This window comes from Bufo bufo, chromosome 1 (genome assembly GCF_905171765.1).
Source record: "Bufo bufo chromosome 1, aBufBuf1.1, whole genome shotgun sequence".
Taxonomy (NCBI): Eukaryota; Metazoa; Chordata; class Amphibia; order Anura; family Bufonidae; genus Bufo; species Bufo bufo.
This window is the reverse complement of record NC_053389.1, coordinates 408,854,473-408,872,675: the sequence shown is the minus strand read 5'-3', so window position 1 is coordinate 408,872,675 and position 18,203 is coordinate 408,854,473. Positions and strand designations below refer to the sequence as shown.

The window sequence follows — 18,203 nt, the reverse complement described above, 5'->3', positions numbered from 1 at the left end:
TGTCTGTCCTCTCCCTGGTGTTTCCCTCTTAGTGATAGTGGTGCGGACTAGCGATCCCACCGGCCTGTTCACTCTCTAGGGCTCATTTTAGGGAAAGCCAGGGTTTAGGCACGTGATCGCCGCACGGGTGAGGAACCCGTCTAGGGACGTCAGGGCAGTCAGGTGCCAGCCGCAAGGTGAGTTAGGGGTCACCACCTTTCCCTCTCCCTTGGGCAGGGCTTTCCCTTTTATCCTCCCTGTGCGTGACGTCGGTCATTACACCTCTACTGCAATTGTCTTCAGTTCCTGCTTGTTCTTGGGGCATTTTCCCTTCAGTTTTGTCTTCAGCAAGTGAAATGCATGCTCAATCAAATTCAGGTCAGGTGATTGACTTGGCCATTGCATAACATTCCACTTCTTTCCCTTAAAAAACTCTTTGGTTGCTTTTGCAGTATGCTTTGGGTCATTGTCCATCTGCACTGTGAAGCACCGTCCAATGAGTTCTGAAGCATTTGGCTGAATATGAGCAGATAATATTGCCCGAAACACTTCAGAATTCATCCTGCTGCTTTTGTCAGTAGTCACATCATCAATAAATACAAGCAAACCAGTTCCATTGGCAGCCATACATGCCCACGCCATGACACTACCTCCACCATGCTTCACTGATGAGGTGGTATGCTTAGGATCATGAGCAGTTCCTTTCCTTCTCCATACTCTTCTCTTCCCATCACTCTGGTATAAGTTGATCTTGGTCTCATCTGTCCATAGGATGTTTTTCCAGAACTATGAAGGCTTTTTTAGATGTCGTTTGGCAAACTCTAATCTGGCCTTCCTGTTTTTGAGGCTCACCAATGGTTTACATCTTGTGGTGAACCCTCTGTATTCACTTTGGTGAAGTCTTCTCTTGATTGTTGACTTTGACTCACATACACCTACCTCCTGGCGAGTGTTCTTGATCTGGCCAACTGTTGTGAAGGGTGTTTTCTTAACCTGGGAAAGAATTCTTCAGTCATCCACCACAGTTGTTTTCCATGGTCTACCGGGTCTTTTGGTGTTGCTGAGCTCACTGGTGTGTTCCTTCTTTTTAAGAATGTTCCAAACAGTTGTTTTGCCCACGCCTAATGTTTTTGCTATCTCTCTAATCGGTTTGTTTTGCTTTTTCAGCCTATTGATGGCTTGCTTCACTAACAGTGACAGCTCTTTGGATCTCATCTTGAGAGTTGACAGCAACAGATTCCAAATGCAAATAGCACACTTGAAATGAACTCTGGACCTTTTATCTGCCCATTGTAATTGGGATAATGAGGGAATAACACACAGCTGGCACTGGAACAGCTGAGAAGCCAATTGTCCCATTACTTTTGGTCCCTTAACAAGTGGGAGGCACATATGCAAACTGTTGTAATTCCTACACCGTTCACCTGATTTGGATGTAAATACCCTAAAATTAAAGCTGACAGTCTGCAGATAAAGCACATCTTGTTCGTTTCATTTCAAATCCATTGTGGTGGTGTATAGAGCCAAAAATGTTAGAATCGTGTCGATGTACCAATATTTATGGACCTGACTGTATAACCGAACCAATTGGAACCGAAACAAATATTGAAAGGTTTGCTCATCTCTAATCAATATTTCCTGTGATCAACCTATCAATGTGATCCATTTCTGAATTGAGTTTTTTTCCTGGATTATACAGGAAATAATTCTTATTACTATTTTATATTACTGATCAGTGGGCACCCAGAATAGTCATCATTACTGTCGGAGCAGTCACCTAAAGGTCACTTACAGTAGATTTTTTCTCATCTGAAACAATTTGTGACCAATGACAGAACACCAAGCACTTCACTTGTGTGGTTATTGGAGAGCTCAGAGCCACAATCACAACGTGCAGCTTGAGCTGTGAATGAGACTCTGAGCACCTACACAGCAGCAATCTTCCATTGTGATAGCAGCCTAGTTTCCATAGGAACTGAGGGAGGGAGATTGCAGTTCCAGGCTCCATGAGCTCATTCTCTGTCTGCCTCCCTAGAAGAAGGAGGGAGGGGCGGATGCCTACCCATCCAGCCGTCCTCAGCATCATCACAGCTGCTGATGTGTGGCTTATACAGCAGCAGGAGCAAAATGGATTCAGCATTGAGACAGCTCAGCTTTTCTCTCTGCCAGCCCTCAACATGGTGAGTCCCATCATTACATATTTTCTTAGGGTGTAAGGCTGCGTTGTCATTGTCATCATTAGGAACCAGCGTAGTGGCCATGTACAAGAAAGATTGAATTTAAGGATGCAGAATTATACTGACAGCTTGATGCATCAGAGCATTTTCCATATAAGATTGATGCTTGCAGCCATGTATTATTTACTATCCACATTAGCACTGGTATAGCATTTGAAGGGTAACGGTGGCAGCAATGGTAGTAATCGGGTTGGGCCTCACCTTCATCTCCATCTGGAAGACACAATATCCCCGGGGAGATGATATTAATATATTATTCCGACATGTCCAACAATTTTTTATCTAGCCTGTATTATATTCTGTGCTGTCCTGCCAAATGGATACGCCTGATCTAATTCTACTTTATAATAAAAATATCACAGCATTCAAGCGATTATATTTTAGAAGCATGACTGGTATTTAATATGGTAGAAGGAAATCCTAGGTATGGTGGGATGCTGAGGCAGTGTAATGGTATTGCTTGCTACAATGTCATCCATTTGTTAATGGGCAACCATCATACATACATGAAATGCTACATGACTGTTATGAGATGCCATCATTATATATTTTATATTTACTGTAAATCAGATACATGTATAGTAGTGTTGTAGTAATAACCTAGCTAAAATATAATCTGCACTGGTAAAAATATTCAATGTTTGGTTTGTGGTTGTAGGTTTGTATATCACGTGCCTGTTTTTTACTGTAGCCTATTGATTTTTGCTGATAATATTGGCACTGTGCAGTGAATGTCGAGGAGAGCACACAAAGCCTTTATACTATTGGAAGAGCATATACAGCCCTTGTGTATTGGGTTGAGTTTTCCAGGCCTCGGTTCCTACTTCTAGCCTACTGCCTCATGCGGCAATAAATCTGGCATTTAGTGTTCTTTATGATATGTAATCATTGGCTCTTCTGTTCATTCTTTTTATTTAGTAGCCTGAGATACAATAAGAAATGCTAGATTTCTACATTATATATTTTCCATGAACTGGAGGCCTCTACACAATGTGTGTTTGTTCACCAGCTTTAATTATAATCCTATTGTAAGGGTATTTGCCCATGCTTACTGCATACCTTTCCAGAACATGCAGTTTGGTACCAGGTCACACGGACATCCGATCACATTGTGTATTGTGACTGACCTAAATAGGAATCACATTGGCTGAAGTACGGTAAATGAAGGATATTTTATGTATATGATGTGAGTCTTTAGTAGGCCAAATATATGACAAATTTCCACTTTTTGGGAGAGAGTCACAAGTTGCAATCAGCGATTCTGGAAATAAGTAGGTATCACATTGCCATCAGCTCTGATACCCTATCTTCATCTTTAGTGGTGGCTCATGTTATTTCCATGGAGATGAGTGGCTGGCAACGATGGAGTGAAACGATCCTATTAGATCCAAGTTTCTCCTAAAGGCAGTCCACAAGTGGCAGTCTACCTGCCCCAATAGAGAGTAGGTTGTTGGGATCTGCTCACAAAAATCTATACACAGCTTTCACCAGAAACAGAACAGAGGGTAGGAAATATGTGACTTGTGGTCCTTAAGCTGTTCAGATTGTATGTTAAAATAATTGCTGAGGAAAAGTGGAGAATTTTCTATAGCAGCCAATCCTAAGGAGGCAAAAAAGTACTGCTTCATAAACGGTGGCAGGCCTCACTTTGTTATGAGGTGGCCTCACTCCCTTCCCTCCAGTTCTTGATTGTCTGACAGGCATCCCAAATACAGTAGGGCAGACTAATTGCCCCTGCACAGACCACTTCACCCAGGAAGACATTCTCAGGACGAGATTGGCACAGGAACAGGAAGTTACCCAGTTAACTTCCTTCTTGTGACAAAAGCAAAGGGAGAAAAAAATCATGTGCTAATGGAGTGGGACAGTGACTGTGACTTTGGTAAGATAGCTGGAGGCTACTACAGCTGTTACTGGGGACTTGTCACTGTTACTGCAGGCACTGGGACCAGCACTGGTAACCTACGCGTATGTCCCGTTTTGTCATGCATATTAACAGTGAGTGATGCCAAGGTACCACCATAGTTTGGCTGTAAAGGATATTGAGAAAATGTTTGAGAGGACCTGTAACAGAAGATTTCTACTGAATCAAGATCCTGACTATTATCCAGAGCAGAGTGCTACTATCAGCAACATTTAACAAATCAGAGGCAGAAACACAACTATATACGGTTCAGGGAATGCAGCTGTACCTAGGCCCAGGAGACAGATGGGGGAACCATAAGGTACTTCTTCCCCATATAAGGAGACCAGTACTGTACATAAAGCATTATAGATGGGGTCTTGTTAATGATTTTGCATTTAGGCCCAGGAGCACAAGCTACGCTTCTGATCAGAGGGGTCCGAGAAGCACTCCTCCGGCAATCAGCAAATTACTGAAAGAAAATTTGATTAGAAACTATGAACAACCCTGACACTTTTCTTCTGCCCATTTTCTGTAAGGCAATATTGTACAGCCTTTGTCATGACCAGGAAATTTGGCTGCTGTGATCTTTTAATAGGGCTTGTTTGCGAGAAAAAAAATCTCAGCAGACCTGCTCTGCTTTAAATTACGCTTTGTCGTTTCTCGGCCCATCCTGCTTGAATGTCCATCAGTTCAAAAATGGCTGCACACATTATTCATTGGAATAGCACTGTGGAATGGTTTTTGGGCACAAACTTCCAACTTTTTGTAATTTTATGCAATTTCTAGGCATTTTTAAAAACTTGATAGGAAAGCGGGCATGGCTATTAAGGTAAAAAAAAAAATGGAGCAATCTCATTCCAGTAGTGGGGTGGTGTAAAAACTGGGGAAACGTCTGTAGGTAAAAGTGTTATTCTTAGGGTACTTTCACACTAGCGTTTTTCTTTTCTGGCATTGAGTTCCATCCTAGGGGCTCAATACCGGAAAAAAACGGATTAGTTTTATTCTAATACATTCTGAATGGAGAGCAATCCGTTCAGGATGCATCAGGATGTCTTCAGTTCAGTCACTGTACGGTTTTTGGACGGAGAAAATACCCCAGCATGCTGCGGTATTTTCTCCATCCAAAATTCCAGAACACTTGCTGTCATAATTTTACATTGAAATGCATTAATGCCGGATCCGGCACTAAGTGTTCCAGAAAAATGGATCCGGTTTTGCAGACTGCGCATGCGTAGATCTTTAAAAATGTGAAAAAGATAAATACCGGATCTGTTTTTCCAGATGACAACCGGAGAGACGGATCCGGTATTGCAATATATTTGTGAGACAGATCCGGATCCATCTACAAATGGTATCCGTTTGCATACAGATTGCCGGATCTGTTGCAGGCAGTTCTGGCGACGGAGCTGTTCTATTGAGATGAATCGGACAGCAGTGCGGTAATTAGACCTGCTCGCCACTACAGTTGTGACAGTGATCAGGCAAATAGTGAAGAGAAGGCAGCACTCTTACGAGCGTTGCGGTCTCTTCAAACAGCTGATCGGCAGGGGTGCCTGGAGTTGGATCCCCGCCGATCTGATATAGATGAGCTATCCTGAGGGTAAGGGCTCATTCACACTAAAGTATGTTTTCCGTTGCGGACCGCAGTTTGTGGTCTGCAATGCACAGAGAACGTTCGTGAGGCCCCCGGGATGGATCCAGACTCATTCAACTTGAAGGGTCCGCATATCTCCGTTCCGCAAAAAGAGAGGACATGTTCTATCTTTGTGCGTAACGGAAGTACGGAACGGAACCCCACAGAAGCACTCCGTATTGCTTCTGTGGGTTTCCGTTCCGTGCTTCCGCTCCAACCGCTCCGCATCTCCGGATTTGTGGACCCATTCAAGTGAATGGGTCCGCATCTGTGATGTGGAAGGCACACGGAACGGTGTCCGTTTATTGCGGACCCGCATATACGGTCCGCAATACGGAAACGGAACCCATACGTTCGTGTGAACAAGCCCTAAGTCATCAATATGAAAAAAAGGACAACCCCTTTAAGTGTCTCAGATGACACTTTTTGTGCTTTGCTCAACAACAGGTGTGGCTTAGTTGAAAAGATGTGCCAAAATTGTGCTGCAAAAGAGTGGTGCAAAGTTAAACAAAGGTTTATAACTGGAGATGAGCGAATTTCTCAAAAATTCGATTCGGCCGGTTCGACAAATTTTTCCAAAAAATTGGGTTCGATCGTAATTTATTTGTGGCTAATCGCGTTAAAAACGGCTATTTCCTGGCTGCAGAGAGCCTTTATTGTGTAGAACACTGTAAGATTGTGTTGACGTCTCAGATTATTTTGCTCTTCCTCTGATCCGTCAGAACAATAGCCCCCCAAAAACTGATCCTGTCTGTTAAGCATTCGCCTTCACTTGGTCAGTAATCCATCAGTATTGCTAATGCCCAAAAAAACAGGAGTGGATCCAAAACAGCTTGGGACTCTCCACCTCGGCTCGGCACAAGCCATCAGTTCTTTGAAAGGTGCAGAGTCTACCACTTGGAAAGGGAGGGACTGCAGCACCAGCAACTTGGACAGGAGCATATTCAGCTTCTGCGCCGTTGGATGAGTGCACGCATACTGTTGTCTCTAGGTAATCGCTTCGGTGATCGATTGCTGACTAAATGACTGATGAGGAATAAGAGGAGCAGAAGCATCAGGACCAGCAGATGATGGGAAGGACAGACAGCTCCCTTCGGGTGAGGTGGTGGAGCCTTGACTGCCTGAAACCAGGTGCGTGCCACTGGGTGATGCAGTGCTGGGCTGGACCACCACATCGGAGCCACAGTTCTCCCAGGCCACTTTATGGTGATGCTGCATATGTTTATGCAGGGCTGTGGTGCCAACATTGGCACCCTAGCCACGCTTCACCTTCTGCCCACAGATTCTACATATGGCCATGTTCACCTCCTCCGGCGGCTTAAAAAAAACTGCCACACCGCTGAGTAGGTGATTTTACCCCCAACACTCTGCACTGACTGACTGCTACCACCGCTGCTTCTGTGAACCCACGCACCACTATTTTCTGGGCAGGTAGGCTCCTGCGACGCAGGTGGTCTACTCCGGGAACATTTGGCTACCCACCTCCCACTGCTGCCACCCTGCTGACTCCCGGTCACGCTAGCTACTTGCTGGCTCCACCGCTGCCTCACGGGCTAGCTGCAAACCCTCTTCTCCCGATGATGATGAAGCCCGTAATTCACCCGGCTCCCAAGTGCGTTCAGCTACATCATCATCATCATTGAGTACTGCCTGCACATCACTGATGTCCTCCTCAATGGTCTCTGGGTCAGTAGCCCTACTGCTCGCAACACCAGCTCCCATGCCACTCTCTGCATCACTACTTGCCTGCCTAGCGGAGGAAGTGTCTCCTCCACATCTTGGCTGGCCAGTAGTGTCACAGACATTCCTGTGGCAGGTACCAGGAGATCAGAGAGACTGGCAACACGTGGGTTAAATTGATAAGTTCCTTGTGGATATTATTGTGTCTGTGTTTTGGTGAATGCCACACCCCTTGCTTCAGGTGTTGCTTGTTGGTAATTTACCTTCCCCATAAGTAGCCGCTTCTCACTCTTGGAGGTGCGGTTTATAGATTTTCTTTCTGTCTTCTTACTTGCTGGTCGGTTGTACTCTGTGGTGCTTCTGGGGTTGCCAGTTTTCTACTTTAAGCTAAGTCTTGTCTTTTCTTGTTGTATTGTGTTTGTTTTATTCCATGTTGTTTGTATCTGGGCTTGAGACAGAGACTTCCATTCGTCCATCTGAGGAGGAATGTGTTTTCTCTGGTCCTTACCTTATTCCAGGGCCTTATAGGGAAATAAGGGCCTAGGTATCCTGCATATGAATATTCCTACCTTCAAGGTCTATTCATATTGATAAGTAGTTAGGGCCCAGATTAGGGGTGTTTAGCAGGTGACCTGTTCCTCCCTAGTTTCCAGGCCCAGTTACTGTTCCCCTTCCCTCCTGTGTTCAGTGTGGAGTTTTCCCCCCACATTGATCGTGACAAGTAGCTGCTGACTGTCCTCTAGTAGCTAGTCCTTGCTGTATAGTAGGGCTGAGCCCAGAGCATATACTACTTCTCTGGCTGAGGGAACAGAAAAGGACAGAGGCAGGTTGAGGACAGGTGAGGGCACAGGGCCTGCTCCCAAAGTGGATGGCCGAGTCAACAATTCAAGAACCGCTGGGTTGCTGGTCAAGACACGACCGCTAGATGACACCTGGAGCTCAGACCACTCACTGCGACTCCTGCTGCCAAGCCCCCTTACTCTGCTGAATGGCAATTTTTTCTTTTTCCACTAATAGACGACAAAAAGAGCTTTAGAAGATATAACTGCACTGCTGAATGGCAAATATACATTTCTTTTTTCCACTTATACACTCCACAAAAAGCTTTAGAACATATAACTGCACCTCTGAACGGCAAATATATTTTTCTTTTGACACTAATACATGACAAAAAGGGCTTTAGAACATATAACTGCACTGCTGAACGGCAAATATATTTTTCTTTTGCCACTAATACACGACAAAAAGAGCTTTAGAACGTATAACTACACCGCTGAACGGCAAATAGGCCCTTATGTTTTTGCACTTATACACTCCACAAAAGGCTTTAGAACATATAACTGCACCGCTGAACTGCAAATATATATTTCTTTGTTCCACTAATACACTCCACAAAAGGCTTTAGAACATATAACTGCACCGCTGAGCGGCAAGTATATTTTTCTTTTGCCACTAATACACGACAAAAAGGGCTTTAGAACATATAACTGCACCTCTGAACGGCAAATATATTTTTCTTTTGCCACTAATTCACAACGAAAAGGTCTTTAGAACAGGCATGCTCAACCTGCGGCCCTCCAGCTGTTGCAAAACTACAACTCCCATGATTCCCTGACAGCCTACAGCTATCATCCTACAGAAGGGCATCGTGGGATTTGTAGTTTTACAACAGCTGGAGGGCCGCAGGTTGAGCATCCCTGCTTTAGAACATATAACTACATCCGCTGAACGGCAAATAGGCCTTTATGTTTTTGCACTTATACACTCCACAAAAGGCTTTAGAACATATAACTGCACCGCTGAATGGCAAATATATTTTTCTTTTTTCCACTTATACACTCCACAAAAGGCTTGAGAACATATAACTGCACCGCTGAACGGCAAGTATATTTTTCTTTTGCCACTAATACATGACAAAAAGGGCTATAGAACATATAACTGCACCGCTAAATGGAAAATAGCCCCTCATTTTTTTCCACTTATACACTGCACAAAAGACTTTAGAACATATAACTGCACCGCTGAACTGCAATGCTGACAGGCAATGTCATCCTCATCTCAACAAGTCAACACCAAAAAGCTTCTGTTCAGGAAAACAAGTAGTTACAGTAGGCCAAAACCTTTGTTTTAATTTAGTTCAAAGATGCACAGACAATTGGATATGGATATACCCCATAATTGAAAAAAGTGTTTCACTCTCTTTTCCTTGCATAGGGAATATTCTGTCTAGTCCATCCGAAACACGAAGGACAGCTCTTCTAAAAGGAGATGGATTATGGGGGGAGAGGAGAAGATCCAATTATGTAAATGGTTTTTCTGGCTGCCACTGAAATATAAAAAATAATTTTTTTACCTTAGTGTACAACTAAATAGAAGTGTTTGCAGGCAAAAGAACAAACGGGACCCATAATGGGGTACCTGGACATTCTGTTAGTGGGTGGTAGTGAAGTTTCTCACCTGAGTCCAAAAATGTTGTATTGATGCAAGGACCACAAACAATGAAAAAGAATTGCATGAAGTAAATTATATTTTGGGCAAGAATTGTCAGGGGATCTATAGAGTCCTGTTAAAGGTCAATCAGCTCTGCAGTATAATCCAGTAATATTTCTATGGTTTGCATATAGACCTTTTAGCAATGATTATGGTTCAAATGCCCAAACCATCTACATACAGGGAGTGCAGAATTATTAGGCAAGTTGTATTTTTGAGGATTAATTTTATTATTGAACAACAACCATGTTCTCAATGAACCCAAAAAACTCATTAATATCAAAGCTGAATATTTTTGGAAGTAGTTTTTAGTTTGTTTTTAGTTTTAGCTATTTTAGGGGGATATCTGTGTGTGCAGGTGACTATTACTGTGCATAATTATTAGGCAACGTAACAAAAAACAAATATATACCCATTTCAATTATTTATTTTTACCAGTGAAACCAATATAACATCTCAACATTCACAAATATACATTTCTGACATTCAAAAACAAAACAAAAACAAATCAGTGACCAATATAGCCACCTTTCTTTGCAAGGACACTCAAAAGCCTGCCATCCATGGATTCTGTCAGTGTTTTGATCTGTTCACCATCAACATTGCGTGCAGCAGCAACCACAGCCTCCCAGACACTGTTCAGAGAGGTGTACTGTTTTCCCTCCTTGTAAATCTCACATTTGATGATGGACCACAGGTTCTCAATGGGGTTCAGATCAGGTGAACAAGGAGGCCATGTCATTAGATTTTCTTCTTTTATACCCTTTCTTGCCAGCCACGCTGTGGAGTACTTGGACGCGTGTTATGGAGCATTGTCCTGCATGAAAATCATGTTTTTCTTGAAGGATGCAGACTTCTTCCTGTACCACTGCTTGAAGAAGGTGTCTTCCAGAAACTGGCAGTAGGACTGGGAGTTGAGCTTGACTCCATCCTCAACCCGAAAAGGCCCCACAAGCTCATCTTTGATGATACCAGCCCAAACCAGTACTCCACCTCCACCTTGCTGGCGTATGAGTCGGACTGGAGCTCTCTGCCCTTTACCAATCCAGCCACGGGCCCATCCATCTGGCCCATCAAGACTCACTCTCATTTCATCAGTCCAGAAAACCTTAGAAAAATCAGTCTTGAGATATTTCTTGGCCCAGTCTTGACGTTTCAGCTTGTGTGTCTTGTTCAGTGGTGGTCGTCTTTCAGCCTTTCTTACCTTGGCCATGTCTCTGAGTATTGCACACCTTGTGCTTTTGGGCACTCCAGTGATGTTGCAGCTCTGAAATATGGCCAAACTGGTGGCAAGTGGCATCTTGGCAGCTGCACGCTTGACTTTTCTCAGTTCATGGGCAGTTATTTTGCGCCTTGGTTTTTCCACACGCTTCTTGCGACCCTGTTGACTATTTTGAATGAAACGCTTGATTGTTCGATGATCACGCTTCAGTAGCTTTGCAATTTTAAGAGTGCTGCATCCCTCTGCAAGATATCTCACTATTTTTGACTTTTCTGAGCCTGTCAAGTCCTTCTTTTGACCCATTTTGCCAAAGGAAAGGATAATAATTATGCACACCTAATATAGGGTGTTGATGTCATTAGACCACACCCCTTCTCATTACAGAGATGCACATCACCTAATATGCTTAATTGGTAGTAGGCTTTCGAGCCTATACAGCTTGGAGTAAGACAACATGCATAAAGAGGATGATGTGGTCAAAATACTCATTTGCCTAATAATTCTGCACTCCCTGTATCTTTAGTCATATAATGTATTTTATTCACAAAACTGATCGCACAGTCTCAATATATTTGCTTTTTATTTTAGAATAAACTACCAAACCTATGAATTGTGTTAATCACTTCTTGAGTAAAATCAAGTTATTATTTCATAATTTATACATTCGTAAGTTCCCTGCTACTGCCCTATGAGTGCTATAAGCACTTGTATTCCATAAATGAAAAATGTGATAACTCCTATATTCTGGGAGTGGCACCTCAACCACTCCAGCTTGTAAAGGGAGAGAGTTTGAACTTTAAAAGGCTTGAAGTCTAATATATACAGCTCCAAAGCTATGTTAACACTTCTCCTGGTGTATACACCAAACATACCCATTGGTGTCCAGACCGTCCTTTTTGCATATGTGTGGGTAGTGTGTATAAATAACTATTTGCTTTTGAATGCAAGGACATTCCATAAAAATGTATATCACACAGTATACTTTTTTATTTTTTACAATGAGAGGCCATATAATCGGTGTATAGATTGGGAGATTGTCTACTGCATATGCCAAACATGCACTGTAAGCACAATGTGAACACAGCCTAAGCTTCATCTACTATGTGAAAGCCCAATACAATTCATATAATTCCTAGAGACAAATATTACTACACATTCTTTAATATTGTATTATGTTTAACTTTGATAGCATTGCATTTGCTTTGAGTACAGGCCTACAGTAATCTGCATGCTTCCTCTGAATTTTCCTAGCTGAATACTCATTAAATCATTATGACCTTCATGGTGCATTGATCTCTCTGTCTCAATAGTTCTAATATGTAAAATGAATCCCCTACTTCTCCTGGCACGCATTACAGCGGATATGCCTTTCATCTGTTCCATATATCCCTTCTTACAGATAAGCCTAGACTCCCTGCAGATATCCTAAGCTTTTTTGATTGTCTGGTCAGAGCTAATAAACCATTACATGATAAATGCTGCTGTGTCGCAGCCTGTGGTATACGTAGCCCCTGGCAGGTAGAAGGATATTCCCGTTCTTAAACTAAATCAACAGTGTAATGCAAAATGATAAGAAAAATCTATATCCAAAATTACTTTTTTAACACTTGTGCATAGTAGGGGATACTTACATCCTCCAACTGCTCCAAATTACAGTGTACATTAGGCCCAAGTTCAGGATGGATCAACTCTCATTCCCTCAAGGGCTATGTGTACAGGACACCTTCTCTCCACAGCCTCTGTAATATTAGTAGATTAGAAATGTGTGGGTCACACAGCCCTATGGAAAGAGGGCATCGGCAAAGAACACCATGGTGGCTGAATACCAGTGAGGAAAAGAGTGTAGTTTTTTTTGTGGGTGGATTTTTGGTACTGTATCTAGCCCCCTCACTAAGCCCTAATAGTTCAACTCAATAAAAAACACAACCATAGTCTCAAGAAGCCTTATTTTGGACTGGTCGCAAGCTTTTGCATTGCTGATGTAGTTGTATAGGGGGCAGAAGTTGCAGATTGGTTCCTTAGGAGCCCTAAATATCCATCTATTACAAATCAGATCAACATTAGTAATAATTGTAACATAGTAACATAGTTTATAAGGCTGAAAAAAGGCATTTGTCCATCCAGTTCGGCCTGTCATCCTGCAAGTTGATCCAGAGGAAGGCAATAAACCCCTGTGAGGTAGGAGACAATTTTCTTCACTTTAGGGGAGAATAACTCCCTGGATCAACGACCCCTCTCTAGTAGCTATAGCCTGTAATATTATTACGCTCCAGAAATACATCCAGGCCCCTCTTGAATTCCTTTATTGTACTCACCATCACTACCTCCTCAGGCAGAGAGTTCCATAGTCTCACTGCTCTTACCGTAAAGAATCCTTTTCTATGTTTGTGTACAAACCTTCTTTCCTCCAGACGCAGAGGATGTCCCCTCATCACAGTCACATTCCTTGGGATAAATAGATGATGGGAGAGATCTCTATACTGCTCCCTGATATATTTATACATAGTAATTAGATCTCCCCTCAGTCGTCTTTTTTCTAAAGTGAATAACCCTAATGTTGATAATCTTTCAGGGTACTGTAGTTGCCCCATTCCAGTTATTACTTTAGTTGCCCTCCTCTGTACCCTCTCCAGCTCTGCTATGTCTGCCTTGTTCACAGGAGCCCAGAACTGTACACAGTACTCCATGTGTGGTCTGACTAGTGATTTGTAAAGTGGTACGACAATGTTCTTATCACGGGCATCTATGCCCCTTCTGATGCAACCCATTATCTTATTGGCCTTGGCAGCAGCTGCCTGACACTGGTTTTTACAGTTAAGATTGCTGTCTGCTAAAATTCCTAGGTCCTTTTCCATGTCAGTGTTATTCAGTGTTTTGTATAATTGAAGAACATTTTAGAGTAAGTTTTACTCTTTTTGGCAATGAATCTCTCTGTCTCTAGTTTGGCTGCTTTTATTTGTCTTTTACATATTCAATTTTTTTTTTTATGGCCGGTGTATTGATGTCACCACGTCACATCGCAATATTTTGCGCGCTGTCTTCAATCAAGATGACTGCGGTGGCCTCTACGCAATCAAATGGATACTTTTTTTTTTTTTTTTTTACTGGATTAATCCCTGAAAGCCCTCAATGTTATTCTCAGATGCCGTGATCAGCGATCAACGCGGCATCTGAGGGGTTCAATATCGGGCGGCGGCTCGATCGTCGTTCCCCATCATTGCACCCGATACATGCAAAGAAATGCGCTTCGTGTATAAGTAATTTGTCACAAAGTGAATTTCTTTGTGAAGCAGCTGAATCGAATTTTTCATAACTTCGCTCATCTCCATTGATATGCATCAGGTCTTCTATAGGTATGTTGTACCATGGCTCTGGATGTATGGAGTTGTGAGAACCAGCTCAGGAAGGATTTCTACAGAATGGTGCTGATAGTGAATAGTATTAAAGAAAGGAGAACCTCTACTTGCTTTATTGGAAATGAAATTAATTCTAATAGAGTCATTTCCTCTGTCTTCCAATGTTGCTTTTTTCTCTGCGTGACATCCCATCTTCTCCACCACCTGCAGGCTTTCTACCACGTTTGAGAAATAAGGTCACTGCTATGTGATCTTTTTTGACCCCAAGGCACATCTTATGTGGGACGCTGGATGCAAGTGCACTGCTCCAGGAAGATTTCTAATTGTTACTATTGTAATTGAAGCTGGAAAGTGGAAAGCTGATATCTCTGGAGAGTTTTGGGAGCATTGCTAGCTCTGTTTTTATGAAACTGTCTTACAGGAAATATTACAGAGTGCATTGTCATGGTCTTCCCCATTCCTTGTTTGTATGTTTGATGATACTAGATAATTTAGATTCCTGAGGAACCTAGAAAGTCACATGTAGGTCAGGGATACGTCTACAGCCTACTGTATCACTGTGACTTGAAGTATTTGGTACCACTGTACATATACAAAAAAGAAATCCAGCTGCTATGCTTTGATCTCTTCCCTGCATATATTAAAACAATAATTTCTCAGTAATATGGCCACATATGAACATGGGACCAACACAGATGTCTTCAGCTGCCAAGTGCACATGGAACAGGTCAGCCGGTGTCATAGGTACAAGTCTGCTGACAGATGCCCTTTAAACAAGTGCCATTCACCATTGCTGTATTGTCTATCAGCTCTCTTTATGGGCTCTCTGTATAAATGTACCCTCAGCCAGTAGCAATTTATAAGTCATTTATTTGCATTTTCAATTTTCATTATTTTCTAACTACAATCAGTAATTTCTCTATGTGACTGGGTACATTTCATACATTGGACAGTATACAAACGACATTGTTCTCTGCCTTTCAACTGAATTAATTATTGAAAACCATTATTTGCACTCATAAGGCTCCTCTCTATTAAAATTCATTGCCCAAAGCAGTCTATGTAAGAGTATTACTGAAAATTAATTATTTGGGAATAGGATCTGTGTTGCATTCCAGTGCATGCTCCCAGTCATGTTCTTTGGACTTATCTGTCTAGTGTTGTAATTAATGCTAATATGAATTTTCAGGTCAGTGATACGGCAAAGCACTGAATAGGCAATTTCTTTTCTTATTGGTTAGTTTTCCATTGGGACTGCTTTTAAATAGGCAATTGTAGATAGAATAACATAATATGGGGATAGTGTGCCTATATTTATATAATGGATATCACCATCTATCAAATATCATGTCTTGAGGATATGCCTAAAATGTCTATATGTGGGGTAACCCAAAAGGTTTATTTTGGGGGAACAATTTTTTTGTAAAATTGGCCATGGATGGGTTAAAAATATAAAATAATACTTACACACTGATTCCATACCACTTCCATTTTAACAGTGGTCTGGTCCCCACTGCCCTCCACTTCATAGTTCTGGTGAAACTCTCAGGAAATGGTTGAAAATGCCAATCACTGACTGAGGTGGGTCTCCACTGCAGCCAGTGATTGGTTGAGTGGGCATTTCCAACTATTTCCAGTGTGGCATGCTGGGACCAGGATATGGAGAACTGATTGGACCGAAAAACATCCCCAGGGGGTCAATGAAAAAAAATGTTGTTCCCCTGGACAACTCCTTTAGGACCCCTGTCGACTTTACATATAAGCTGCATTTTCCTAGAAAGCCAGCTGCATCAATGTCACATGTTGTACCCCAACCATTGAGATTAGTGTCATTATTTCAGTAATGGGCATACATGTGTCTGGAGGCGACACTAGAGCAAATCTGGTCCAGTTTACTGCATATTCATGGTGTATAGTGCTGATAGGAATATCAGTGTATGGTATATGATGGAATTTCTACTGCAAATATTCTCACTTTGCTCTCCCTACTCAGAATGCTAGGGAGTGTAACAATGAATTTACTGTATCAGTTCCTAACAATAGCAGAGCGGGAGCTGCACGCTACTATATCCCTAGGCAGTAAAATGCAGATTGTCCTTTAAAATTTCATCTCAGTTTAATGAACTAGGCACATTCTGAACTTATCACATCTTCTCAGTACTTCCCTGGTGGAGTCTAAGCTATGGAAATCCTCAGCCATTTGACAGTAACTTGGGCATAGCAGAAGTGATTAAGTGTTGTGAGGGAAGCCATGGGGCTTTATTCACAGATCATAGACATCCTTTTTGAAAAGTCTTTCTTCTTTAGTTCTATTTTTGGGCAATAGGTATGGCCAAAAGCTGCTATGTAGCCATGTTTAAGCACTTGGCTGAATGTAAGATTATTTGCATGCTATTTTTTCTTCTTGCATAGTGTAGATCACTAAGGACAGTGTTACAATAATGAAAACATGGATTTCTGCTAAATTGACTGACTCTAGGGTAGAAATTGCCTACCAGATGATCATTTGGTGGACCCAGTTTCTGACCATGTAACAGGAACCATCCTAGCCAAGATTGCTTTCTGCTAGAGTTTATCACTTTCTTGGCAGTTCCACAAGTCCATGTTATGATGTGATTAAGTGGTGAATCAGTGTTTTATTTCCCCGGCTTACAGTGGTCCATCTACACCCTGTAATCTGGTATTACTTTGGTCCTGCCTACTGATTATTGAATGCAATCTGCACTTGCTTTGGATGAGGTGGATGAGTATCAATGTGTGTTCAAGGGCACCTAGTGATTATGAGAGAACACACGACCCAGTTGCTATATTCAAAGCCCAATGAATTAGCGGTAACAATATTGAAAAACCAAATTCACATAAGAAATTCACTGCAATTAAAGGGGTTGTCTGGGATCAAACTCATTTTTTTAAAAGTAGCTTACTCACCATTAGTAGCCAAGTTTATGTTCCCAATATGTTTTTAGGTAGCTTTGACACTGCTGCATTGCTCCTACAGTCCCCAACAGACTGTTTACATATCTGTTTATGTATGACATCACTTCCTGCTGCAAAGCATTGTGTGTCCCAGTGCAGCTCAGCCGCAGGTGGTTTCTACAGTGTAAGATCACCTCCCTGCATCCACCCCCTCATACATATTCAGCCTCTTGCACATTATTCACTCCTCCATAGATCCGCCCCCCTCTTACATATTCAGCCTCCTGCACATTATTCACTCCTCCATAGATCCACCCCCCTCATACATATTCAGCCTCTTGCACATTATTCACTCCTCCATAGATCCGCCCTCTTACATATTCAGCCTCCTGCACATTATTCACTCCTCCATAGATCCACCCCCCTCATACATATTCAGCCTCTTGCACATTATTCATTCCTCCATAGATCCGCCCCCCTCTTACATATTCAGCCTCCTGCACATTATTCACTCCTCCATAGATCCGCCACCCTCTTACATATTCATCCTCCTGCACATTATTCACTCCTCCATAGATCCGCCCCCTCGTACATATTCAGCCTCCTGCACATTATTCACTCCTCCATAGATCCGCCCTCATACATATTCAGCCTCCTGCACATTATTCACTCCTCCCCCATAGATCCGCCCCCTCATACATATTCATCCTTCTGCACATTATTCACTCCTCCATAGATCCGCCCCCTCATACATATTCATCCTCCAGCCTCATATTCCTCCCCC

At 42.4% G+C, this 18,203-nt stretch overlaps 1 protein-coding gene across 1 annotated transcript in view; it reads left to right on the top strand.

Annotated features, from left to right (window-relative positions):
• The first annotated feature begins 2,105 nt into the window (after positions 1 to 2,105).
• The window catches only part of JAKMIP2 (janus kinase and microtubule interacting protein 2), a 173,358-nt gene continuing 157,260 nt past the window's right edge, over positions 2,106 to 18,203 (top strand). The window contains exon 1 of the mRNA XM_040406284.1: positions 2,106 to 2,159. The gene's annotated coding sequence lies outside the window, so the exon portion shown is untranslated. The remainder of the gene's footprint in view (positions 2,160 to 18,203) is intronic.